Source organism: Microtus oregoni, unplaced genomic scaffold, assembly GCF_018167655.1.
Source record: "Microtus oregoni isolate MIOR12 unplaced genomic scaffold, Mior012 000034F_ref0000314, whole genome shotgun sequence".
In the NCBI taxonomy this organism is placed as follows: domain Eukaryota; kingdom Metazoa; phylum Chordata; class Mammalia; order Rodentia; family Cricetidae; genus Microtus; species Microtus oregoni.
Genome location: NW_024543093.1, coordinates 14,408,218 through 14,435,851, shown reverse-complemented (window position 1 = coordinate 14,435,851; position 27,634 = coordinate 14,408,218). Strand labels below are relative to the sequence as shown.

At 42.4% G+C, this 27,634-nt stretch overlaps 1 protein-coding gene and 1 non-coding gene across 7 annotated transcripts in view; one reads left to right on the top strand and one right to left on the bottom strand.

Moving 5' to 3' along the window:
* The window catches only part of Brd4 (bromodomain containing 4), a 67,508-nt gene extending 41,555 nt beyond the window's left edge, over positions 1 to 25,953 (bottom strand). For 2 of the 6 annotated variants that reach the window (XM_041680466.1, XM_041680469.1), the window contains exon 1: positions 25,712 to 25,953. The gene's annotated coding sequence lies outside the window, so the exon portion shown is untranslated. Of the gene's footprint in view, positions 1 to 25,131; positions 25,230 to 25,269; positions 25,381 to 25,711 lie in introns of those variants that run through there. The other 4 variants (XR_005976801.1, XM_041680470.1, XM_041680467.1 and 1 more) reach the window with 4 other exon arrangements.
* LOC121432528 lies at positions 10,796 to 10,902 on the top strand. The gene has a single exon (XR_005972202.1). It is a non-coding gene; the product is annotated as a U6 spliceosomal RNA (small nuclear RNA).
* Positions 25,954 to 27,634: the final 1,681 nt, after the last annotated feature.

The window sequence follows — 27,634 nt, the reverse complement described above, 5'->3', positions numbered from 1 at the left end:
GGGTCAAGACAAGTTTCCTGAGGCAGTGGGTGAAAGGAAAGAAGCAGTCACAATTTTTATTTTTTGAAGAAATTTGGTTTTTGAAACATAATAAACAAGTTAAAAACAGATGCCTTCTTGAGCTGGCAAAAATGGTACAATTCTGTAACCCCAAGCTTTTGGAAAGCTAAGTATGTTTTCTTCTACTTCCATCCCCTGCTATATTACAGATGGGACTCTGTAGACAAGTGCTTTACTGCTGAGCTACACTCCCAACCCTCAGTTGTTTTATTTTTTTTTTTTTGATCTGTTTATTTTGGGGGCTGGAGAGATGGCTCAGTGGTTAAGAGCACTGTGTGCTCTTCCAAAGGTCCTGAGTTCAATTCCCGGCAACCACATGGTGGCTCACAACCATCTGCAATGAGGTCTGGTGCTCTCTTCTGGCCTGCAGACATACACACAGACGGAATATTGTATACATAATAAATCTTTTTTAAAAAGATTTATTTATTTATTTATTTTGGTTTTTCGAGACAGGGTTTCTCTGTGGCTTTGGAGCCTGTCCTGGAACTAGCTCTGTAGACCAGGCTGGTCTCGAACTCACAGAGATCCGCCTGCCTCTGCCTCCCGAGTGCTGGGATTAAAGGCGTGCGCCACCATCGCCCGGCAAGATTTATTTATTTAGTTAGTTATGTATACAACATTCTGGCTGCATATACGCTCGCATGCCAGATCTCAATACAGATGGTTGTGAGCCGCCGTGTGGTTGCTGGGAATTGAACTCAGAACCTCTGGAAGAGCAGCCAGTACTCTTAACCACTGAGTCATCTCTCCAGCCCAACCTTCAGTTTTTGAGAGAGGAGTGGACTACCACACTGAATGCACCAAGATTTATATACTCTATATACAAATTTGCATACCCAAAGAATAAAGTCATTAATTATTTTACTAAGGTTCTATTTGGGACAAAACAAAACAAAAAGAGCATTGCTCCTTTCCCAGAGTGTCCAGGTTCAGTTCTCAGCACCCACATCAGGTGGTCACAACTGTCTGTTAACTCCAGTTCTTGGGGGATCTTATGCCCTCCCCTTCTGTGGTGCAGACATACATGTAAAAGAAACATATCCTTATCAAGGCCTGTGGCCCCAAACTAATAGCAAACTATGTAGAGGGACATGTAGATTATTAAAAGGACACAGTGGGAAGTGGTGGTATACACCTTTAATCCCAGCACTGAGGCAGCAGAGGCAGGGAAATCTCTGTGAGTTCAAGAAGAGCCTGCTCTACTTGGTGAGTCCCAGAGCCAGTCAGGTTAAGCAGTAATAAAATTAATTTTTAAAAATTTGTAGTGGGTAAGCTCAATTCTCTTTATAACTCAGCACTGGCTTACAACAGAATTTTAGATATGCCTTCAATAATCCTGTTATCATTTTAGACACAAAAATAGAACCTGCTCCCTTGAGAATTCACTAGTTGCCATAGAAATGGCATCAAAATACATGAGATTTTCAGGTGAAGAAACGTACTATAGTGCTGAAGAAAAATCTTATTAAATCCAGTACGAGGGCACACCTTTTTAATAATAAATGGGTGCAATACAACCCAGAACATCCCCCAAATAAATGCTCTAAGCCTGAGAGAAAAGACTTTTTCATTCATTTTAACACAAAATACCAACCCATGGAAGAATCCAGGCAATCTGACTTAAGTGAGTTGCCTTCCCCTCCAGGGCCACCATATTCTATACCACCAGACTTTAGTTATATCCTAGAGAGCCTTAATTCACAGAACCCATATATCTCCTTCCTTCTCCAATACAACACTTTTCACGTTTCTATTGTTTCTTTTTCATTCCAAGACATATTCATAAAAATATACCAACATATACACACACAACCTAAAGTTGGCTCACTGTCTTTTACTGTTAAATATATCTACTAAAGACTTAATTTCAAACGAAACACCAATTTGAGGCTTTAAAAAGTATTCTTGAGCCAGGTGATGGGGCACACCTTTTAATTCGAGCACTGGGGAAGCAGAGACAAGCAGAACTGAGTTCAAGGCCAGCATGCTCTTTAGAGCAAGTTCTAGGATAACCAGGGCTACAAAAAAAAAAAAAAAAAAACCTTTCTTGGGGTAGGCAGTGTCCTTAGTATAGGGGTATAAACAGAAGGCAGAGTACTTAGACCTCACAAAGCACCAGGTTTCATCCCCAGTACCACCAAAGAGGGAAAGAAATCTTCAGTTACAGAGGTAGAAAAAATATATATCTGACTACTCCAGCAGGACCAAGATGGAAAATAAGCACCATGGCACAATAGCCCAATCAATGACTTGCAGAAAGGGTGCAAATTGCTCCTGAGATCTGCCCACTATTTATCTTTATCTAATTACTAACAAGCATTTATAAGGATTCCTTCTGGCTTTGATTGTCTCCTCCCTACAAAAGTTGTGTGAAGGTAAAGAATGGGCTGCAAATTAACTCTTGGTTAAGGTTGGTCAAGGAACAACAGTCGGCTTGGAGAGCACGTCCATCACTTCAACTCTGTAGTCTGAACTGTTTATTACTATTAGGTTGAAAACTGGACTTCTCACTCAGCCACTCACTCAACAAATGACTTATTACATACTTTGTTGTACAACAAAACTTTTAAGACATAAGAACATTTGTTGTCATGGCCTCACAAAGACGGGCCATTAGAAATAAAGTAGAAAAGAGGAAGAGGAGGGAGGCAAAGGAATGAGAGAACCTGGTCAGGTAAAATGCGGTATTCCTTATTGGTTTCACTACTGAGGTTCTGTGGTTCTTAATCTTTCCTCATTTCCTCCATATAATATAATAAGTGCAATGACACAATCCACCCAACTTTCTCCACTGAAATATCCCATTTATAAACAAATTTATATGAAGTTGGCTTCCCAGATTAACTACCTCTTTTGATTCTGAAGTTTTAGTCTCAGCTTTCAGTCTTCAACAGCGACACCAGAAATGCTCAGGAAAAAGTAGTGTTTCTATTACTTTGCATAAGACAGTTCATGAAACCAAACCTATATTACAACTTTGTGACTGTACATGCTGTTCTTGCTATTTTACCTGTCGATTCCCCTTTGATGAGTTAAGTATGATTTGATCTACCGCACCTTCTCAAGCAGGCTATGACAGAACCCAGAGGTTTATACTGTTACATTTTCAGATATATGCAACTCATTTTGGAAATTCTTAATTCTTTTTGCACTCTGAAAACTATGGATCCAACAGTGGAACTTTTACTTCAGTAAACAACAAAAAGAAAAAAATTAACTTCCAAATCATCCTCATCCTCGAGGAATTGGGAGGATACAGGTATAGAATAAAAAAAAAAAATGAGGAGGTGTAGGCTAATAAAGAAAAGAATCTTCACGGCTTCTGGGAAAAGCTGGAAATTTTCTAGGAATTCAGTTGCTATCAGTATCAACAGAGGCCAGAATATTTATCAGCTGTCATGACACATGGGGTACATCTATTGGTTAACAGCAGATGTAATTATAAGGAAGTTAAATTGTCTGGCAGTCATTCTGACAGCCATTTTAAAATCAACCAGTTTCAACTACAGCGTACTGAAAAGAGGAATTTCCAAATTATAGGCAACCTGTACCACAAAGGTCTAGGACAGTTTAGGTCAATGATTCTCAACCTTTCTGATGCTGGAACTCTTTAATACAGTTTCTCTTCATATTGGTGACTTTCCAACCATAAAATTATTTTGTTGCTATTTCATAACTGTAATTTTGCTGTTATGAATCATGATGTAAATATCTGTTATGAAGGCGTGAGCCATCACCACTTGGCTCAGAACACCAATTCTTACATGTATGGTTTGTGGTGGAATGCCAGGCGAGGCTAGAAAGTGAGAGACTCAGTAGTGCTAAGGACATTTACAATCCTCATTGTACAATCATCAATCTTATCCTTCCTCAAAACCTGTCCATCATCCAACATAAAAGTCTGCCCACTAAACAGTCACTCCTCACTTCTGCCCTGGAACCACTGTTCTATTTTTGTCTATATGATTGTACAAATATTTTCTGAGTAGAAAACCATCATTATTTGCAGGGGCAGTGCTCCCAGCACTCAGGAGGCGGGAGGCAGAGACAGGTGGATCTCTGTGAGTTCCAAGACAGGCCCCAAAGCTACACAAAAACCCTGCCTCAGAGAAAAACCAAAAAAGAGAGAAAGAGGAAAGGAAAAAGAAAAAAAGAAAAACATTATTTGTCTACTTGCATCTGGCTGTTTTAACTGGTGTATACTGTGTTCAGGATCCACCAGAATCATAACATGTCAGTTTCCTTTAAGTCTGAATGATACTACACTGTATGGGTATAACTACTTTTTGCATATTTCCTAAGTTAAGGTTGTTTCTATTGCTTAATTCTGCTAATAGATTCCCGCTATGTAGTCCACGCTAGTCTAAACCTTTTGAAGGTCCACGACTATTGCGAATAGTACTATCATGGTAGTAATGATATAAGAAGCAAAAATTTTCTTTAAAAGTGTCCATTCATGACCAATAGAAATAGCCTCAACACTGAAGGTGGTAACAATTAATTTCTCAGATTTTATCAGTTTAAGTACAGCTGAAACAGACAACTGGGCCATAACAAACCAAACAACCATTTATTAACTGAACAGTCATGCTCAACAAGAGAAATCTAGTATCAAGTATTTTTAAATAGCTAAGCATTGACCCAGGGTAAGACTAGAAGCAATGGTGTGCATAACTACACAGCCGGTAGCATCTAGGACACTTTTACATTTTTTTGATGTATCTTAGGCTCCTCCAGATATTTCAATAGAGGGGTCCCTATTAAGTACCAAGTGTTGTATCCCCCATGCCTGCCTTTCTTTCCCTTTTTTTTTTTGGGGGGGGGGAGTTTGACCCAGGGTTTCTCTATGTAACAGCCCTGTCTGTCCTCGAACTTGCTTTATAGACCAGGCTGGTCTCAAAATCAGAGGTGCACCTGGCTCTGTCTCCAAGTCTTGGGATTAAAGGTGTGAGTCACCACTGCCTGGCTCAAGTGCTACATTTTAAAAAGCCTTCCCTGGTGATTCAAAACTTCAAGACATGATTCTGACCCAAAGCACAATCGAGAACAATGAATAAGAGAGCCATGCCAGAGGCACCAGAAATCTGAGTTTTCACAACTTAACTTGACAACCATTTCCTCATAATCCAAAGCTAAAAATTTCTGTATTCAACAAATCATTAAGTGGATATGAGTAAGTGTAACGTTCTCTTTCCACACATTACTGCAGCTGTAACTGATAAAGGCCTGAATATACAGTTCAGTGGAGGAATAATCAAATCAAATTGGAAAACCCCAATGCAATGCAGTAAATATACCCTGGCATGCAGATTTTCTTAGAGCCATTGTTTTGTCCAGTCCAATCACAAACAAGGGAATGAGAAGAAGAGGACATTTTCACTACCGATTCCGAGCAAAACTGGAAGACAGCTATCTTGACAGCTAGAAGACGAGAATGGAAAGGGGGCAGAATGATATAAAGTGCTGACTTGGAAACCTAGTGATAATCATCCCCACCCTTTTTCTACTGTTTGTTGAAGTCTTCTCAATATATCAGAAAAAAACTAACAACCTAGAGCAGGCTTGTTTTTCCATGGGCAGATTGAGCCAATTTTTGAGACTCCTCTGCCAGGTTCCCAGGGAAGAACGCAAATGACAGCTAGATGCCAGGAATAATCCAAAATGAACAAAATCACCAATTCCCTCAGAGCCCAGGGCTCCAAGGTCTGGCTGACATCCAAACTCCTTGTTAGGCTTAGCCAGTGGCGGACTGTGGAACCCTGGTCCCTGAGTGGTGAAGTGGTGAAGCAGTCAAGGACAGAGAGAGGCAAGAAAGGAGGAGGCTCCACGCCAGAAAGGCTGTTCAGTAAACAAACTAGCATTTCTAACTCCAAAAACACTCAACATTATACTTTTGCCTCTGTTGTTTATTATTTTCCTACTCTGCTACCAATTAGAGGTTCCAAGCAAGGGGGTAACAGTCCAAGGAACAAATTATACAGTTAAAGATGAACATTGGTAGCATCTGTCAACCTCAGAGAACCAACTTGCTAAAAAAGCTGTATAACATTCCACTGCAGTCCAGAGATGCCACCCTAAGTCTAGGGTCAGTGGTCCACATGCCTAACACCTCGGTTATGCATCCATTACGTGGTAGGATCAGGGAAACTAAGTTTCTCTATCTCTCTTGCTGAGGTATTCCACCTAAGATTTCTTTACACTAGCTTACCCTGTCTTCCACAACCCTGCATCTGCACTCCTTGTGATCTTCCTAAATGTTCTGAAAGTGGACAGATTGTTGTATCACATTCACAAGTAAACTGAAGAATTAGAGGCTTTGCCCTTTATGATCTGGAACAAGCAAGGGTGTCCTCTAAATTGTGCTGAAGTTCTAACTAACCTAATAAAAGGAAACAAAAGAAAGGTACGACTGGGAGTAACTAAATCTTTCTTTGAAGACGTCATGATTACCTCCCTAGAGGATACCAAAGAATCAACAAAAAATGTTCTAGAACTAAAGGCAAAATTGCAAATGCAAGGTGTTTACAGATAACGTGACACAGATAACAAATGAAAATAGCTGTTTTCTTATATACCACCAACAAACTGAGATTTGAAATTACAAGCATCCAACTATATCTTCTATACTGTGCTACTGTGATTGTGTCTGTAATCCCTTCTTTCCAATCAGATATGAAGTGACAATATCAAGTGAGGAACCCAGCAGGTTGGAAGGTCCCAAAGTGTTTGAAGCTTAAAATAATCACAAAAGGCTAAGCCCTACACATGCACATGTAAGAAAAGGAGGTCTAGATAGACAAGCCAAGTGTTCTTTTGTTTTAAGATTTATTTAAAAAAAATTAAGGGGCTGGAGAGATGGCTCAGCGGTTAAGAGCACTGCCTGCTCTTCCAAAGGTCCTGAGTTCAATTCCCAGCAACGACATGGTGGCTCACAACCATCTGTAATGAGGTCTGGTGCCCTCTTCTGGCCTGCAGGCATACAAGCAGACAGAATACTCTATAAATAATAAACAAATAATTTTAAAAAATTTAAGATTTATTTATTATGTATACATACGCCAGAAGAGGGCACCAGATCTCATTATAGATGGTTATGAGCCACCAAGTGATTGCTGAGAATTGAGTGCTCTTAACTTTTGAGCCATCTCTCCAGTACCCCCAGTTCTTTTCTATTTTAGGTGTATGAGTGTTTGACTTGCTGTGTCTGTACATCACTTTACTACCAGGTGGGTGCCTGTGGAAGCCAGAAGGGTTATAGGTAGTTTTAAGCTGTCATGTGGATTCTAGGAATTGAACATGGGCTCAACCATTGAACCATCTCTCTAGCCCCATCTACAAGTCATCCGATCCTTAGAGAGAGAGAGAGAGAGAGAGAGACAGAGACAGAGAGAGAGACAGAGAGAGACAGAGAGATATCTGCATGAAAGGGCATGTAGGCAGAATGTTGGGTTTCCGAGTTCAGCTACTACTCCCACCTCCTAGAGTTCATTCACACAACTGCAATTTATTTTGCAATGCTCTAGCCTCAGGCAGAATTCTCAAGTAAGAACCCATGTTTAAAGGCACATGGAAAACTAATATAGTTCCATAGTTCTTTTGGTGATACAGCATGAGTGGATTCTGGGGTATAATGTTCATGTTCCTTCCTCCCTGGGCAAAACCAGAGTGGTCACTCATGGGGTATAATGTTCATGTTCCTTCCTCCCTGGGCAAAACCGGAGTGGTCACTCAGTACCCATCACTTAGGGGAGCAAAAAATGATATTCTAGCGCTATCTTACAGTAAGTGGTCATCTGCTTTGCATCTTACTCACCTAAGTAAGCCCTTTCAAGGTTTATAGTAAAAAGAATAAGATACTAGAGATGACTCAGCATTTAAAAGTGTGTGTTAATCTTTCAGAGGACCAAGTTCAGTTCCCAGCATGATCATCAAATAGCTTACAACTACCATGGCCAACTGCAAAGCCAGGAAATCTGACACCTTCTGCCCTCGAGGACACTGCACTCATATGCACATACTCATACGCACAGACACATAATTTAAATAAAATAAATCTTTTTTAAAAACTAAGTGTAAGCCGGGCGATGGTGGCGCACGCCTTTAATCCCAGCACTCGGGAGGCAGAGGCAGGCGGATCTCTGTGAGTTCGAGACCAGCCTGGTCTACAGAGCTAGTTCCAGGACAGGCTCCAAAGCCACAGAGAAACCCTGTCTCGAAAAACCAAAATAAATAAATAAAAACTAAGTGTACTACTCAAAACCTAAATATGGAGGCAAAATGGAGCCTCTAGATCTGATGAATGACTTGGGAAGATTATTTTTAAAACCCATGTGTTGGATAGTGGCTAGGAAAACTGGCTGTTCTTCCAGAAAACCTATACTTGATTCCTACACCAGGCGCTTCATAACTGTCTGTAACTATAGTCCCAGGGGCTCTGAACCCTCTTATGATCTAATGTATTGCACACTCATGGTGCAGACATACGTGGAAGCAAAACACCCATATACATAAACAACTGGGGGGGGTGGGGGGTAGAGAGGGTTTCTCTGTGTAACAACTCTGGCTGTCCTGAAACTCTCTCTGTAGACCAGGCTGGCCTCGAACTCAGAGATCTGCCTGCCTCTGTCTCCTAAGTGTTGGGATTAAAGGCATGCACCACTACCACTAGGTTATTAAAAATAATTTTTCTAAAGAATGTGGAGATTCTGGGAGTGGCAGCACACACCTTTAATTTCAATAATGGGGAGGCAAAAATCAGACAAAGGGTTCATTCAAGGCCAGTACGGTCTATATAGTAGTAAGTCCTAGAATAGCCAACAGAAACCCTGTCTCAAAAAAGAAAAAAAAAAGTTTGAGATGGTTTGGTTAAGAGCGCTGGATGTTCCAGAGGACCTGAGTTCAATTTCCAGCATTTCACATCACAGCTCACACTGTACTCCAGTGCTAGGGAATACAACAAATACCTTCTTCTGGCCTCCAGAGGCACCAGCCAGGCATACAGTACATGCACAGACATGAAGACAAAACCCTCATACACAGAAAACAAAAATAAATTAATCTTTAAAAAGAATGTGTGAGGGCTAGGGATGTAGCACAGTAGATAAGAGAACTTGCCTAGAATACATAAAACCCCACTCGTAGGCTCCAAAGCTACAGAAAAACCCTGTCTCAAAAAAACCAAAATAAATAAATAAAACCCCACTCGTCTATACATACAAGCACACACATACCCTGGTGTGATGAAATTTCAGCGAGATAGATGGAAGGAGTTCAAGGTCAACTTGAACTATATAGTAAGTTTGAGGTCAGTCTTTTATCTCAAAATCAAAACAAATACACAACCAAATATGGGAGAGTAGTTATCACCTATAGACAAAAAGATGCACACACACGGGGGATGGAGAGAAGGTTCAGTGTTAAGGCACTTGTTGCTCTTACAAGACCAGGGCTCAGTTACCAATGCCAACATGGTGGCTCAAAACAGGCTGTGATGTGATAGCCGGGCGGTGGTGGCGCACACCTTTAATCCCAATGCAGAGGCAGGCGTATCTCCATGAGTTAGAGGCCAGCCTGGTCTACAAGAGCTAGTTCCAGGACAGGAACCAAAAGCTACGGAGATACCCTGTCTCAAAAATAAAAATAAAAAAAAAAAAAAACCAGGCTGTGATGACAATTCCAGAGGAACCAATGTCTCCTTCTGATCTGAGAGCACCAGGCATATTACATACATATATGCATGCATGCATAAATACATACATACGTGTAAGCAAAGCATTCTTTTTATATTTTTTAAAGGTTCAGAAACTTAATTGCTAGTTCACAACTTACAAAAAGTACCTTTACAGGGGCTGGAGAAATGGCTCAGGGGTTAAGAGCACTGGCTGCTCTTCCAGAGGTCCTGAGTTCAATTCCCAGCAACCACGTGGTGACTCACAACCATCTGTAATGAGATATGGTGCCCTCTTCTGGAAAGTGTATATAAATAAATAAATTTAAAAAGTACCTTTACAAAATGATACATGTTAATCACAGAGACTGAGAGAACATCAGTAAAAACAAACCTCCAAACTAGACTTTGCTCAGACTAGAAACTTCTCTAAAACAAAAGTAGAACACAACTTGCTGAAAATTTTGTGTTTCTGACAGAAGTCTCTATGTAAAGTAACGGTGCTGGTGACTTTAGTATTTGTGCAAAAGCAAAGACAGACACAAGAGGATGCCTATGAATTCAAGGCCATCCTGGTCTACAAAGGGAACTCTGGGCAAACCAAGGTTACATAGTAAGACCCCTATTTAAAAAAGAAAAAAGAAAAAAAGAAAAGGCAAAGCAGAAATCAAGACAATGTGTATCCCTGTGTGTTGAGTGTTTTGTCTGCATGCCTCTATTTTATGCATGCCTGGTACCCTCAGAGGTAAGAAGAGGCTGTCAGATCCATTGGAACTGGACTTAGAGTTGTCAGTAGCCATGTGGGTACTAGGAATCAAACCCAGGTCCTCTAGAAGAGCATCTTTCCAGCCCCAATACCATAATCTTAAGAGAATAAAGTAGCCGGGCGATGGTGGCGCACGCCTTTAATCCCAGCACTCGGGAGGCAGAGGTAGGCGGATCTCTGTGAGTTCGAGACCAGCCTGGTCTACAGAGCTAGTTCCAGGACAGGCTCCAAAGCCACAGAGAAACCCTGTCTCGAAAAACCAAAAAAAAAAAAAAAAAAAGAGAGAGAGAGAGAATAAAGTGCTTGCTTCAGTTGCACATATTTTAAAATTGGAACGATACAGAGAAGATTTGTCATGGTCTTCTGCAAGGATAACATGCAAATTCATGAAGTGTTTCCTATTTTAAAAATGGAGGAGGAGGAAGAATGATGTGGGAGTACCCTCTGTGTGGGGTGATTACCATTAATGAATAAAGAAACTGCCTTGGTTGATAGGGCAGAACTTAGGTAGGCTGGGAAGACTGGACTGAATGTTGGAAGAAAGAAGGGAGACGCCATGGATCCAACATTAAGATAGATGTGCTGAATGAAACTTTGCAGGTAGGCCATGACCTCATGGTGATGCACAGATTAATGAAGATGGGTTAAATTAACATGTGGGAGTCAGCCAATACGAAGTTAGAGCTAATGAGCCAAGCAGTGATTTAATTAATACAGTTTCTGTGTGATTATTTAGGTTCTCGGCTGCTGGGACGAACAAGCGGTTCCTTACTGCAGAGGGAGGGAGGGAGGGAGGAAGAGAGGGAGGGAGGGAGGAAGGGATGGAGGGAGGAACGGAGGGAAGGATGCAGGCAGGCAGGCAGGCAGGCAGGGAAGGATAGATGGATCAATTAGGACAGACGTGTAATCCACACTGAGAAGCTGGAGGTCAAGCCTTTACTAAGACCAAGTATCAAAAATATAAGAAAAAAGAAAAACCACAGACTATATAATCCCTGTGTTCATACTCATCGGAGAAAAGGAAGCATTCCTAGTTAAGAGGAAGAGAATGGGGAGAGGCAGGGAGGGGAGCAGAGAAAAATGTAGAGCTCAATAAATATCAATAAAAATATGTATTTAAAAAAGAGGAAGAGGGGGCTGGAGAGATGGCTCAGTGGTTAAGAGCATCGCCTGCCCTTCCAAAGGTCCTGAGTTCAATTCCCAGCAACCACATAATGGCTCACCACCATCTGTAAAGAGCTCTGGTGCCCTCTTCTGGCCTGCAGACATACACACAGACAGAATATTGTATACATAATAAATAAATAAATAAATAAATAAATAAATAAATAGGAAGAGAAAAACCAATGCACAGCAAATTCAAAGTGCCTAAAATATAGCTAACCTTTTGGGAAAACTCAACTGTGTTGACATAGCAAAAATTGCTAAAACCTATTTTTGCATAATAATATTTTCTGAAAGACCTTTGCCAAATTTTAAAGTGTTGATTAAATCTCTAGTAAAGATACTTGTGTCTTCAGAGAGATGATGAAAAATCCTAGACAGAAAAATGCTGAAATGCTAAAGAGTCAAAATTGGTAAGTAGCCCCTACAAAACATCTTTATGTTCAGAGGAAAAAGCAGCTAAAATGATATATGTCTATGGGACTCTGTGATTAAAATATAAACTGTCATTAAAATAGAATGAAAAAAGCTAGTATAAACACCTATTTTCATATTTCCAAGACAAGTCACAATAGTGCTTAGAATCAAAATTGTACCCACACCTTAGTTGTCCCCTTTAACTGTAGTAAAATAGTTGCTTTCCCATCACTATAGGCCAGTCTCACTCAACAAGTCCCAACATCTGCCTGATGTTTCCAGTTTTTAAAGTGAAGGAAGGGGTAAGTATCTGATGGCTAATTATTACACTCCTGTTACAACAGCCTTCATTGTAAAAGACACAGGATAAAGACCCTAACTAACATACAGCAAGGCCAGGCACAGTGGCCACTCATAGGTTTCACTACTCAGAAGCAGATTAATTTAAGGCCAACCTGGGCAAACTAACAGGACTCTGTCCCACAAATGAAATTTATCAGAAACTCCCAGCATAGCTGGGCAGTGGTGGTGCTTGCCTTTAATCCCAGGCAGAGGCAGGTGGATCTCTCTGAGTTCAAGGTCAGCCTGGTCTACAGAGTGAGGTCCAGGACAGCCAGGGTCTAACCCTGTCTAGAAAAACCAAAAAAAACCCAGCACAATCAAGATCCCATTAGCAAGCCATGCATAAATTCAAAGACCTTTGAATATTGGCATTCTGACATATGATTACTTCGAATAAAATTTAAAAGAACTAACCATTGATCTTTCATGGTAACTACCTACCTTCCTCCAGAAAAATACTTCTCTCACTGCCTACATCTTTAAACCTACCACACAATTTCAATCCATTCTATCCCGTCACAAAGTATTCAGAAGACATGTGGAAAAAATGTAAAAAAAAAAAAGTCACCAGATCCCCTTCAGCCCACCAGTTTGATCACAGGGATACAGAAAACAGAAGCCATTATTGGTGGGTGGGTGTGTGAGAGAGACAGTGCCAAAGGACAATCATCATGTCTTTCCTTAGAACCACCCAGCTTGTTTTTTTGTTGTTGTTTTTGAGAACGGCTCTACTAGCCTAAAGCTTGCCAAGTGAACTAAGCTGCCTAGCTGTCAAGTTCCAGAAGATCCACTTGTCACTACATCTCAGTATCTCAATACTGAAATTACAAGTAAACGTCACCTCATCTGAAATGTTTTTCTAATTTTTTACATGGGTTCTCAGGTCTTCGTGACTGTAAAGCAAGTATTTTATACCTTATCTTCCTAGCTTCCCAGAAGAAAAGTCTTGTGCTTTCACTTCTAGAATGCATAGCTATGATATGAACTAAAACTGACTAAGCACATGTACCTGAGAACCAATAGTACCCCCACTAGGAAATTTGCTGAGCCTAGTTGTCACAACTGGAATTGGTAAGCAATGCATCAGTAGCAATTTTCCCAGTTAAGTGCCAACTTTCCCTGACCACCCACATGTTTAAAGAATGAACCTTGTCAGGTGGTAGTGAGACACTTTAATCCCAGCATTCGGGAGGCAGAGGCAGGTGGATCTGTGAATTTGAGGCCAGCCTGGACTACAGAGTGAGTTCCAAGACAGTCAGGACTACAATCAGGGCTACATGGAGAAACCCTATCTAGAAAAATCAAAATGAATAAAAAATAAATGAGTTAGTAAGTAAGTAAATAAAATCCGTCTGTACTCAGACCAAGAAGCAATTACTGACCGTCTCCACCGAGACATAGGGCTCACAGTGGTATTCAAACTTCATAAGGATATTGAACAATAAAAGAGTATAGGACCTTGGGTTTAGATCCAGTCAAGCTCATTAACTAAAAACAAAAAAGTCAGTCAAGAATCTGCATGATAGCCGGGCAGTGGTGGCGCATGCCTTTAATCCCAGCACTCGGGAGGCATAGGCAGGCGGATCTCTGTGAGTTCGAGGCCAGCCTGGTCTACAAGAGCTAGTTCCAGGACAGGAACCAAAAAGCTACGGAGAAACCCTGTCTCGGAAAAAAAAAAAAAAAAGAATCTGCATGATCCCTTTACCTATACCTCAAACTCGCACAGACTGGAAAGGCAAATCGTACAACTTTTAAAAAAAGACTTAAGCCGGGCGATGGTGGCGCGCGCCTTTAATCCCAGCACTCGGGAGGCAGAGGCAGGCGGATCTCTGTGAGTTTGTGACCAGCCTGGTCTACAGAGCTAGTTCCAGGACAGGCTCCAAAGCCACAGAGAAACCCAATCTCGAAAAACAAAAAAACAAAACAAAACAAAAAAAAGACTTTAAGTATTCTTATCAAATTTAATCATTTGGGTGGGGAATGCAGACCAGTGGAAGTCAAAACAACATTTGGGAACCATTTCTCTCCTACTATGTGGGTCTTGAGGATCAAACTCAAGTCATCAGGTACCTTTATAACTAGCCCTTTACAGAAAATTTTATCAACATAGAATGTAGCTAGTATCTTGCAAAGCACAAAGGAGGAGTTAATAAATCCACATACATTAAAAATAAGACCCTCTATCAAACAATACTCTAAAACATGCAGAGGGGACACCAAACTCTACCCACAAAGACAACAGTGCGCATATCCTACCAATAGCTTTATAAAAAAAATCACAGTGACGTTTTACATAACCAAAACTGGCAAAATTAATTCCATTAACCTATAGTGAAAATGTGAATGAACATTTAAAAACTTGGCAAGGAAACTGCTACGATTGTTTTTAAAATACTTGGTCAGGGGCTGGAAAGATGGCTCAGCAGTAAAAAGCACTGCTCTTCCAAAGAGTCCAATTCCCAGAACCCATATGGCAGCTCACAACTGTCTGTAACTCCAGTTCCGGGCGGTTCTGATGCCCTTATACAGACATACATGCAGGCAAAACACCAATTCATTTGAAATAAAATATGAAATAAAAATAAGTCGTTTTTTAAAAATACTCGGTCGCCAGGCAGTGGTGGCACATGCCTTTAATAGGCAGAGGCAGGCGGAGTTCTGTGAGTTCGAGGCCAGCCTGGTCTACAAGAGCTAGCTCCAGTACAGGCACTGTTCTCAGTAATGAGTTCTTTTCCATCCTGACTCAATTCTGCCCCAATTACAGGAGTATGAATTATTTAAGTTTATGGTTTTGTATTTCCTACGTCTTCCACCAGGCAGTGAAGTGGGGAGAGAGAGTAGAGTGAAGTCCCAAATGCAGCCTGGTATAATGTGTTCTCATACCTGATGTGCCAAGAATGGTACACTTACTTTCTCATAAACTATCTACTTCAGCTTGCAAATTCACATATATACCTGAACAACTTTCCCATAACTGAGAGCAGGCACTAAAAGCTACCATAAGAGACCATACTCAAAGTCTACCTATCCAAATAATGATCAGCCTGGCTAAGAACCGCTGGATTGCTTTCTACAGCAGAGGTTCCAGGCAAACATCAAATCTCAGTGATAAGAGATGTGAAAAGAAGAAGCCAGGGTAGAGTTCAAGGGAAAAAAAGAAAGAAAAAAGAACAAAACCTTTCTTCATCTGTAGATTATAATACACTATTCTGAAATTTCTCCTTCCCATTAAAAAAGCACAAGTAATAAGGTGAGGGAGGCTAAAAGAATTCCAGCAATATGGCAGCATTGTTGATACAGAGGTAACTTGAAGAGTCTAGAAAACCCTCCATGGATATTTACAGGGACAAACACTACTGAATACTCCAGACCAATCTGAGGTCAAAAGTCTGTGAATCTCTACAAGAATGGGATATATGTGAAAATCTCCAAAACAAAACATCTTAACATCATAGAATTTATCGCTGAAGTAAAACACAGTAAATTCCTCCTGAATATGAATCCGTTTTTAAGATTCAAACTATGCATGCATTTTTTTGAAGAGATCTTCTAATTCTAGAGGGCTCTCCAACCTTTCCTAAAAACTGATGCACCAGCAAAAAGTACGGCTGGTCTAATTCTTGACCACTCAACTTCCCCTGGGGAGCATGGCCTAAAGACCCATGCGGTGTTCGTTCATGAACTCATGCCTGGGTTGATGGGGGAGGGGAGATACTATGCCTAAGGAGCCAACATTGGTAATAAAAGGTGATGCAATGGAAAGGTCTGCCTCCTGTTTGCTTGTCCTCCTTCAGTCAATCTTGACAACTGCTTTCAACAGCAAGAACCATATGAAAATGATTATTATAGTTGAGCTTATTTTGATTATGGAAATCTCAATACACCCCCTGTAATACTAGAAGAATGCTAAGCAGCAGATTTTACAAAACGCTGGATACAGAAACAGTTTAGCCAATCATGAAACTCTTAACGGTTGCGTCTCTAAACTTGGAAGACAATTCTAAAACATCTTCCAGGAGTGTCATTCATGTAAGCCTACTGAAATTTAACCTATCGGACTTCTAACCCAAGACTTCCTGACAATTCCTTCATAGTGTAAACCTTTCATCCTTCTATTTCCTAAGTTATTTTTTGCCACACTGAGAAACCTGTATTAACAGCAGCATGATCTGACATGGGTGTTCTACCTCTGATGCCCAACTCAAGGCATGGTTTGCTACTTGATGATTTGCTACTTGAACCCCCAAAGACCTAACATTTCCTTAAAAAAAGCTACCTTAATAAAACATGTGGGCTGGGGAAATGGCTCAGCAGTTAAGAGAACCAGGTAGGATTCTTAGCACCCACAGGGTAACTCACAACTGTCTGCAACTCTAGTTTCACAGATACAATGCCCTCTTCTGAATTCCAGAGACTACCAGACATACATGGTGTATATACATACTTGGAAGCACCTATATACACATATCATAAATAAAATTAAAGTCATGAGGAGAGGGCTGGAGAGACAGCTAAGCGATTAAGAGCATTGGCTGGCCAGGTGGTGGTGGCGCACACCTTTAATCTAATCCTACCACTTGGGAGACAGAGGCAGGCGGATCTCTGTGAGTTCGACAGCAGCCTGGTCTACAAGAGCTAGTTCCAAGACTGGCTCCACAGCTACTGAGAAACCTTGTCTCGAAAAATAACAACAAGAACAACAACAAAAAGAGCACTGGTTGTTCTCCCAGAGGAACCAGGTTCAATTCTCAACATCCACATGGTAGCTCACAACTGTGTATAACCCTGTCTCAAAAAACAAAGGAAAAAAAAACATTTCAATACATAAAATCAAGCAAAGGGTTTACAAACTAGTCTTAAAAAGTGTAATATCCTGTCACATCTTTAATGCAAGTTTTATGACACATTATTTGAAAAAAAAAGATAAAGAATTACTATTGGTGAGGTGACTCAACACCTGTAATCCCTACACTCAGAAGGCTATTAAGGAAGGATCGCTGAATTAGATGCCAACCTAGGGTACAGAGATCATATCTCAAACAAACAAACAAACAGAACAGCAACAATATTTCCCTCAAATTCCAGACTCTAGAACCTAAACCTTTTATATCATTTTATATACAAGAAACTGAGTCCTGAAAAATTATAGTAGTCCAAGGGTAGCTGTCCATTATGACCACTGCCCACCCACATCAGCAGGTTTTATACATGTGTTTCTCATTTCAACTCTACAATAATGATCAGCTCCCATAAAATACATGCTTCCTCAAAGTGAATGCCAGCTATTTCAGGTGTAAAATCTTCAAATTTAAGTCCCCCTTTAACTAACTAGTCCTCTTCCTTTTTATTTTTACACAGCCTCAAAGGCCAAACCACCAGTAGTCACATGTGCCTTATTACCTGACAACTGGGGATATTAACTACACTCAAGGACACAGGAATTACTAATTAGTATTTCTGGAAATTGCATAATACAAAGTCCAACAATACCTCTCCCCTGGCACTGTTTCCACAATGCGTCCGCCCAAGTCTCTTGATGCAACAGCAGCTAGAAACAAATAAGCAATTTTGGCCTTGAATAGAAACCAAAAAAGAAGAGCTGCCGCTGCAAAGTAGAAAAGATCTGGGGGGCTGGAGATGGCTCAGAGGTTAAGAGCACTAGCTATTCTTCCAGGTCATTGAGTTCAATTCCCAGAGACCACATGGTGCCTCCTAGGTACCTATAATGAGATCTGGAGCCCTCTTCTGGCATACAGGCACGCAGAACGCTGTATACATAATAAATAAATCTTTAAAAAAAAGGGGGGGGTGGAAAGATGCCTCAGCAAATAAGAGCATTGCTTGCTCCTCCAAAGGTCCTGAGTTCAATTCCCAGCAACTACATGGTGATTCACAACCATTTGCAATGAGATCTGGGTGCCCTCTGCTGGCCTGCAGCATACATGCAGACAGAACACTGTATACATAATAAATGAGAGACAAATATTCTCAGTCCTTTCAACAAAAGAAATGCTGCTACTGGCTTGCACTTTCCCTACCCAAGATATGCCCTCAGTCACACATACAGTGTCACCCTGTTCTCAAAGCTTAGAATACAGACTCCATTTTACAAACTTCAGTCTGTACCGTTGACAGTGACTTCCACAGCTATCTTTCTGGTATACAATGATACCCAAGACCACTGCTTGCTGCCAAAGTTCTAGAGACACCCCACAATGGAAGATCTAACAGGATTTTCTCTAGAGGGAAAAAGGGTCAGTAAGCACGATAGCACGCTATCAATCCCAGCATTCAGGAGATGTGAAATTTACTCAATTTCTCCTGCGTTTGATTTTGTTTTGGAGATGGGGTATCACAATGTAGCCTTGGTTAGCCTTCATAGCAGGATGGCCTTAAACTCAAGAGATCTGTCTGCCTGCCTCTGCCACCTCAGTGCTGAGATGAAAGATGTCCAGCAATTTCTCTTAATTTGGAGTTAATGTTTAAATTATCCCACCTATTTGTAAAAGAGCTGGGCGGTTGCGGCTCACGCCTCTGATCCCAGCACTTTTTAGTCTCAGCACTTGGGAGGCAAAGGCAGGCAGATGTCTGTGGGTTTGAGACAAGCCTGGTCTATAGAGTGGGTTCCAGAACAGCCAGGAATACACAGAGAAACTCTGCCTCAAAACAAGTAAAATACACCTTTGAATTTCACACAAACTAACAAAAAGGTATTCCCTCAGAAATTGGTTCTCGTGGTCAAGACTTAAAATCCGATCGCAAGAACCCAGCCTAACATTCAGGAACTATAACAGCTCAGCCATTCAATTGTTAGTTTCATCCTACCAATCCCTTGCTGGAGACCATCATCAAACCTGAACATCAATACAATTCAAAACGGAGCCAATGGAAGCAGTAAGGGTTTGCAGAGATGTGTCTGTCTCCACTCCACCAGCATCTTTTTGCTCTTTCATAAAGTTACATCATCATCAGGCCTGCTCCTGCTAGATCATTTTTCCAAATTGCAGCAAACATCAAAGCAGATACCTTCATAACTAGTATATTTCAACTAACCCCATTATCCTGCTCTTAGTATCTCATCAGGTAAGATGGGCAAGTCCCACCTTTATTATCAATCGTCTACATTAGTCTTCACTGAAATTGGCTTAGAAGGAGACAAGGCACCCTTGGAAGGCACCTGGTGGATAGAAAAAAGGTAGATGTTTGTGACTTGAGGCCAGCCTGGTCTAAACAGTGAATTTCAGGACAGCAGGAACTAAGTATAAACTCTGGCTACCTGTTCCAGACTTTCTCCTACACACTTGTATCAAACTTTTCTGTAAGCACCTACATTCTCAGGCTACCATATCTCCATTCATCTAAATGCATTTTGCTAGGCTTTTCTTTTGACCCTATGATATAAGCATTACAAAGCAATGCTGTTCATCTCTGCAGGGCTGGGGGGAACGGGTCAACTAGTAAGGTGCTTGCCTAACTTGCAAAATTCAGTGTATGATTCCCCGGCACTACATAAATGGAGGATGGTGAAGCACAGCTGTTAATTCCAGCACTCAAGTGGAGGTAGAAGGAACCCTAAATTCAAGGTCTTCCTTGGCTGAGACCCAGACTCAAACTAATCTCTCTGCTAGAAAACAAAAACAAAACAAACCAACAGTCTCTGTACATCTTCAAAATGTTAACTATAATTATCATCTGACCTATCAAATTACACATATATATATACACATATATAGCCCATAAAAATTAATGCATGTCCACATAAATACTTATGGACAACTTTTTTTCTTATAAACAGGGCTTTACAGCTGGGCACTGGTGGCACATACCTTTAATCCCAGCACTCAGGAGTCAGAAGCAGGCAAATCTCGGTGAGTTTGAGGCCAGCCTGGTCTACAGGAGCTAATTCCAGGACAAGCTCCAAAGCTACTGAGAAATCCTGTCTCAAAAATCCAAAACAAACAAACAAACAAACAAACAGGGCTTTACAATGTATCCCAGAGGTGTTACCAAGTCTCTACCCACCTGCCTGAGCCACCACTCCTGTCTGACCTTGTATAAAAGAAGTGTTTTACAGCTGGGCGGTGGTGGCAAATGCCTTTAATTCAAGCACTTGGGTGGCAGGGACAGGCAGGTCTCTGTGAGTTCGAGGCCAGCCTGGTCTACAGAGGGAGTTCCAGGACTACTCCAAAGCTACAAAGAAACCCTATCTTAAAAAACCAACCAAACAAACAAAAAGTAGTTTATACTCAAGCCCATTTTATCCATTAAAATTGAGTAAATAAAATGTGATACACCTAAATAGAGTATTATTTTCTCATTAAAGAAAATAAAGTGGGGGCTGGAGAGATGGCTCAGTGGTTGAGGGCACTGACTGCTCTTCCAGATGACCCGGGTTCAATTCCCAGCACCCACATGGCAGCTCACAACTGTCTGAAGATCAGTTCCAGGGGATCTGACACTTCACACCACTGCACATAAAGTTAAATAACCATAAAAATATTAAAAAGAAAAAAAAGAAAGAAAATAAAGTGCTGATCCATGTTAAATGAAACATTTAAAAACATACTTAATGAAAGTCAGGCACCAAAGGTTAAAGAAGTATCTGGAAGGAGCAAATGTGCAGAGTAGATTATAGTAACTTGCTACCTACCAAAAGGATGGGTCCTTTGTGAGGACATAGAAATGTCCTATAATTGATTATAGCGATGGATGCACAAGTCTGTGACCATGCTAAAATTAGGTAAATTTTGTTGTGTGAATTATGTACCTCAAAGGTGTTCTTAAAAATGTAAAACAAAGAGCAAACAAACAAGAAGTTTGATAAAAATTATACAACAGTTTTAACCTCAGATTGCACAAAACTGATAAGACTTGAGATACCAAAAAAAAAAAAAACACTGTAAAAAATATCTTTTTTCTCTTGTACATAGTAAGAGTTAAGGAATGACAGAGATTGCTATTTATACAAGAATCAATGATAAAACCATCAACTTTTTAAAAAAAGTAACTAGCCGGGCGATGGTGATGCACGCCTTTAATCCCAGCACTCGAGAGGCAGAGGCAGGCGGATCTCTGTGAGTTCGAGGACAGACTGGTCTAAGAGCTAGTTCCAGGACAGGCTCCAAAGCCACAGAGAATCGCTGCCTGGAAAAAGCAAGCAAACAAACAAAAAGTAACAAATGTTTTACTGGCATGAAAGTTAAGAAATGCTACATTTCTTATGCAATTTATCTCCCTTTTAAAAAACTTTCTCTCCTGGCGATGGTGGCCCATGCCTTTAATCCCAGCACTAGGGAGGCAGAGGCAGGCGGATTCGAGGCCAGCCTGGTCTACAAGAGCTAGTTCCAGGACAGGCACCAAAAACTACAGAGAAACCCTGTCTCGAAAATCAAAAGAAATAAAAAAAAAAAAAAAAAACTTTCTCCACAATTTATCTCCCTTTTAAAAAACTTTCTCCGTGCCAGGTTGAACTAACAGACCAATCCCACCCAGGCACACTGAAAGCTGCTAAGTAGAAAACTCAGAACACACAGTAGTGCACATTAAGTAATTGTGTACCACACTGCTCAAACTCAGTAAATTTACCAAAATTACTAGGGGCTTCAATGTTACCTTAGTTAAAACTCACACTCCTTATAAGTCGTAGTATTTTGTTTAATGAACTTGCATTTAATATTATGTATGGCAAATTCCTATCCAATTATTAAGATGTTCTTTTAGGCACCAAAGACAAATGAAGAATAAGAAAAAGCAAAGTCAAAAGCCTCTGGTGGAATTTAATTCTGATGAAAGAAAAAAGTAACTTAAAGGAAAATGTTACATGTGCATGCTGCATGTATTAAATGAAATAGCAGCAAGAGTTGTCTCAGAACTCTGACTTTGCAAATGTCCAGTATTTTCTTACTAGAATAAAAAAAAATCACAAAGACTTAACAATACTACTATTAACAGGGTTTTTTGTTTATTTGTTTGTTTGGTTTTTCAATTCAGGGTCTCTCCAAGTAGCCCTGGTAGTCCAGCAACTTTCCCTGTGTGGCAGGCTGACCTCAAATTCATAAGATCAGCCTGCCTCTGCCTCTGGAATGCTAGGTTTAAAGGCATGTGCCACCACACCTGGCTCCATTAGCATTTTTTTTTTTTTGGTTTTTCGAGACAGGGTTTCACTGTGGTTTTGGAGCCTGTCCTGGAACTAGCTCTTGTAGACCAGGCTGGCCTCGAACTCACAGAGATCCCCCTGCCTCTGCCTCCCGAGTGCTGGGATTAAAGGCGTGCGTCACCACCGCCCGGCTTCCATTAGCAATTTTCAATAACAAATAATTCTTTCTTGTTATCAGAATGAGTGTGTGGCCCAGGCTATCTTATAACTGGGGAGTCTCCTGCCTCTCTGCTTAGTGCTGAGATTACTGTAACACTCTGCCCATCTTCTTTCCAACCAATGTCATCAATCCCACATTTTTCAAACTTTTGGTGAGGGATGGAGGGATGTGCAGTGCATGCTGGGCTCCAGGAAGTCATAAGACAGTGTCAATTCTGAAGAGCTGAAGTTATAGGACATTGTAAACTGACCACTGTGGGTCCTACACAAGAGCAGCTGAGCCAGCTCTGCAGACTCTAGACATCAAAATACTTTATACCACACAGATGACAGTGGGCTGTCAGAAGCAAAGTGCCCAAAATGACTTTTCTTTGAAAACAATTCCAAGCAGGATGTTGTGGCTCACAGCCCTTGGGAAGCTGAGACAGGAGGACTGTAGAGTTTGACAACAGCCTAGGCTAGAGTGAAACCTTGTCTCAAAATATATTAACATCCAGAGACTGGCAAGATGGATCATCTGTACTTGCTGAGGACTCAGGTTCTGGTCTCAGCACTCTCACGGCTGCTCACAAACATCTGCACCTCTAAGTCTGGGAGATCTGAGGCCCTTTTCTGGCCGCTAAGGGAAGAATGCGTGTGGTGCACAAAAATTAACGTAACTTCCAATCTTCAAAATTTTCTAATTCTCAAGTCATTTAACAGCCTGAATATACAACATCATTCCCTATTTCCAAATAGTGAAAGTGTGATTTAGGGCAAAGATCACAGAAACTGGCTCAAAAGGACTATCTCTTAAAAACAAAGTCTAAATTCCTTTTTAAAAAAATCCAATAATTTAGTGGAATTGTTACTAAGTGGTCTAAGGTTCTCCAGAAATTCTTAGCTATTTTCACCCCTGCAGCCCTCCAAACTAGATACACACTTTCAGAACACCCAAACTATCTGAGCCACTTTTGTATCCCAACTTTTATCAGTAGGCAAAATCCCTATCTTTAGCAAATTTGCATTAGAAGAATACTCGCAAGATAAAAGGGGGTGGGTTTTTTCCAGTTAAAACCAACTACCACACCATTTTAAGAGACTGACTCCAGCCTGAGACCTAACTCTACCATCTCCCCAAATATGTGGTGCTTGTATTTTGTAGTAGATTAGGCACTTTTCTTCTTGATTTGATCAACTCAAAAATATTTGACAGTTTTATCTTCTCCAACCTTCCTGGCTTTATCTTCTGGGTAGGAAGGAGTTGGTTATCTATAAATGCCCTCCATGGAAAGATCATCCCCATCCAAATTTAAATGAAAAGAATGTTCTTTTAATTATTGGAAAGGCCTTAAAACAACAGTGTCAGCACGACTCACACCCTCAATCCCAGCACTCAGGAAGCAAAGGCAGGCGTAAGTCTCTGAGTTCCAGGCCGACCTGGTCTACAGAGCAAGTTCCATGGTACCCAAGGTACCCAGAGAAAAGCCTGTCTCGAAAAACCAAATAAACAATTATTGTAAAGGCCATAAAATATAGTGCCATCCAAAGTCTTCTTGAAATTGAAAACATTCACAAAACCTTCAAATTTTTTGTACCTGACTTTCTTTACAACTTCCAAGGTCTACCAATGACAGGCACTATAGTTTATTAAAAGTTGACATCTCCATTCATAAAAATTTTCCAACCATTCATTACAGCACTAAAGAGCACATTGGCTTAGTACACAGCGTATCCGATTTTTGTAACCAAGGCCGTCGATGGTAAGCAAAGATATTCCAATTTTCTACAGGCTTGCTGCAAGACATCACTGACACCCAAGACACACAGAATGCGAGAGAAGATAATCTAACCAGGTTGAACAAAGCATAAACAAGTAAATAAGCAGGCTAAAAACACTTTAAAAAAAAATTCCTGTCTTGACTAAAAGAGAGGTCAGCCACTTAGCAGAAGCACATGACTCATCCACCGGCCTGAGCACAAGTATTCACACTGTCCACTACACTAACCTGGGATTTCCCATCCCCAACCAAGGCCCGGTCTTGGGGGTATCTCCTTCAAGTTGTGCTATTTCCGTGTTTGTGTGTGGAGGGGGGTCATTTTATTTTGCTGAATCACAACTCCCCCACATCCCCACCCTAAACCGACACACACACTCGCAAATAAAAAAGATCATTGCAAGTGACGCCAGAGCGCACAGAACCTGGCAAAACAAAGCGCCCAAAGAGGGGGCTTCCAGACTGGGAGTGGGTGGGTCGAGGGAACCACTAGTCCTTCGTCACCCCTCCTGTTCCCTGGGTCCCGTCTGGGGCAGGCAGGAGGTGGCAGCCCTCTCCCTCTGGACGGGATCTTCTACCTCTTTCTAGGTAGAGCTCCAGGGACAGCCAGAAAGGTGAGATTATGGAAGCGGGAACTCACTATCCCAGCGCCGGCAGGACCCAGGTGGCGGAAGGTCAGCGCGCCGGGACACAGCGCGCAGCCCCGACCAGTCCCGATGGGGAACTGAAGAAAGGGGACTAGGAGTACCCGCGGCCAGCATCCCGAGCCCGGACTTACCCGGGCCGGGCGCGCACCGCGGATTCCGCGGCAGCCGCTTCCTCCTCCTCCTCCTCACTTGACAAAATGGCGGCGGCAGGAAGTGCCGGGCGCTTGGCCCGCCCCCCACCCGCCCCCGGCCGCCCGTCCAGCCGCCCAGCGCGCCCGCGCCCCCGGTCCCGTTCTCCAATGCCGCCCGTGCCCCGGGGGACAGCGGCGGCCACAACCGCTCCACTGCGAAAGCCCGCGAGTTCGCCCCGCCGCCGCCGCCCCAACGGCGCGGGCGGCCCCAGCAGACCGCAAGCAGTCTCCGGGCCCACGAAGCTCCGGCCTCCCCGCCCCCGCGCCGCGCCGATGGCGTAGGTGGTGGCGCACCGGCTCCATTACGCAATGCAGGTTACGCGGGCCGCGCCGTGGGGCCCGGCGAGCCCGCCTCGCGACCGCGAAGGACACCGGTCCTCACCTGAGACGCTAGGCCGCACGCCGCCGCCTCCCGCTGTCCGGGCCACCTGCGCCGAGACGGGGCCCGTCCGCCGCGCCCTTTGCGCCGCCGCACTCACAGGCCCCGCTCGCCTGCGGAAACCGCCGGCAGCCGCCGCCGCCGCCGCAGCCGCCGCCACTGCTTCGGTTCCCTCGGCTGCGGGAAGAGCAGAACAAACAGCCCTGCCGCCGCCGCCAGCGCAGTGACGTCACCGCGCACGCTGCGCGCGCGGCCCCGCGTCGCCGCCGCGCCTAACGTGCGCGTCCCGCTGGCCCTCCCAGTTGCAGAGAACACCGCAGCAGCCGTAGGTAGCAAGCTGAGAGATGCAGACGGGAGGCGGGCTCCCCGGGCTGGGGGAACCTTCGAAGGCAATCAAGGGACTTCAGGGACGGAGGAAGGAGGCAGTGCACCCCGCAAACTGAAAAGCTAAGATCAAGAAAAGAAGACCGCACAGACAGGAGCCTTCAGAGCAACCAGAAAACTAAGAGAGAAGACTTTTCGGAGGAAGCCATCACGAAGACCCAAGGAAAAAAACCTTGCAGATTAATGGGGATCATCACAGGGAAGATCGACGAGAAAAGATTTTTTTGTTGTTGTTTTTAGAGACAGGGTTTCTGTAGCTTTGGAGCCTGTCCTAGAGCTAGCTCTTGTTGACCATTTTGGCCTCGAACTCACAGAGATCTGCTTGCTTCTGCCTCACAAGTGCTGGGATTAAAGGCGTGCACCACCACCGCCCGGCCTCAGAAAAGTTTTTTTTGTTTTTTGTTTTGTTGTTTGTTTTGGTTTTACAAGACAGGATTTCTCTGTGGCTTTGGAGCCTGTCCTGGAACTAGCTCTTGTAGACCAGGCTGGCCTCCAACTCAAAGAGATACACCTGCCTCTGCCTCCCGAGTGCTGGGGTTAAAGGCCTGTGCACCACCACCCGGCCTGAGAAAAGATTTTTTTTTAATTATTTATTATGTATACAATATTCTTCCTGCGTGTATGCCTGAAGGCCAGAAGAGGGCACCAGACCTCATTACAGATGGTTGTGAGCCACCATGTGGTTGCTGGGAATTGAATTCAGGACCTTTGGAAGAGCAGGCAATGCTCTTAACCGCTGAGCCATCTCTCCAGCCCCCTGAGAAAAGATTTTTAAGGCTAAGACAGAACTCCAAATATTTAACAATGGTCAGATGACAAACTCAAAAATAGGCAGATGGTGAAGAGAGACATTAAGAGCCAGAGGATTGTGGTTAGGCGTGCTAGGGTGTATAAGGTTGTGACCTGACAATTTCTAAAAATACAGACATGTTTCAGTACATCTAGTACCCCCCAGTTATGGAATTTTCTTCATTATATCGTATCAATGCATTCTGAAATAAAAACTGGAGAGATGTCATGGGTTAAGAGAGCTTGCTGCTTGCTTTTCCAATGACCTGAATTCTGTTCCTGATACCTACTTGGCAACTCACAACTATCTCATAACTCTAATTCCGGAGGATCTGATGCCCTCTTTTGGTCTCTATGGGCATCAGGTGTACATGTGGTACACTGAAATACATGCAAGCAAATATTCATAGACATAAAATTATATAAGGGAATAAACCATCAGGGAATCCTTTTTTTTTTTTTTTTGGTTTTTCAAGACAGGGTTTCTCTGTGGCTTTGGAGCCTGTCCTGGAACTAGCTCTGTAGACCAGGCTGGTCTCGAACTCACAGAGATCCGCCTGCCTCTGCCTCCCGAGTGCTGGGATTAAAGGCGTGTGCCACCACCGCCCGGCCAACCATCAGGGAATCTTTTCTCGGAGAAGTGTCTTAAGAATTCTTACCCTTCCTGTGTGCTAGCGCACACCTTGAGTCCCAGCAATCGGGAGGCAAAAAAAAAAAAGAATTTTTACCCTTCGTGCCTCAGCCTTCCAAGTG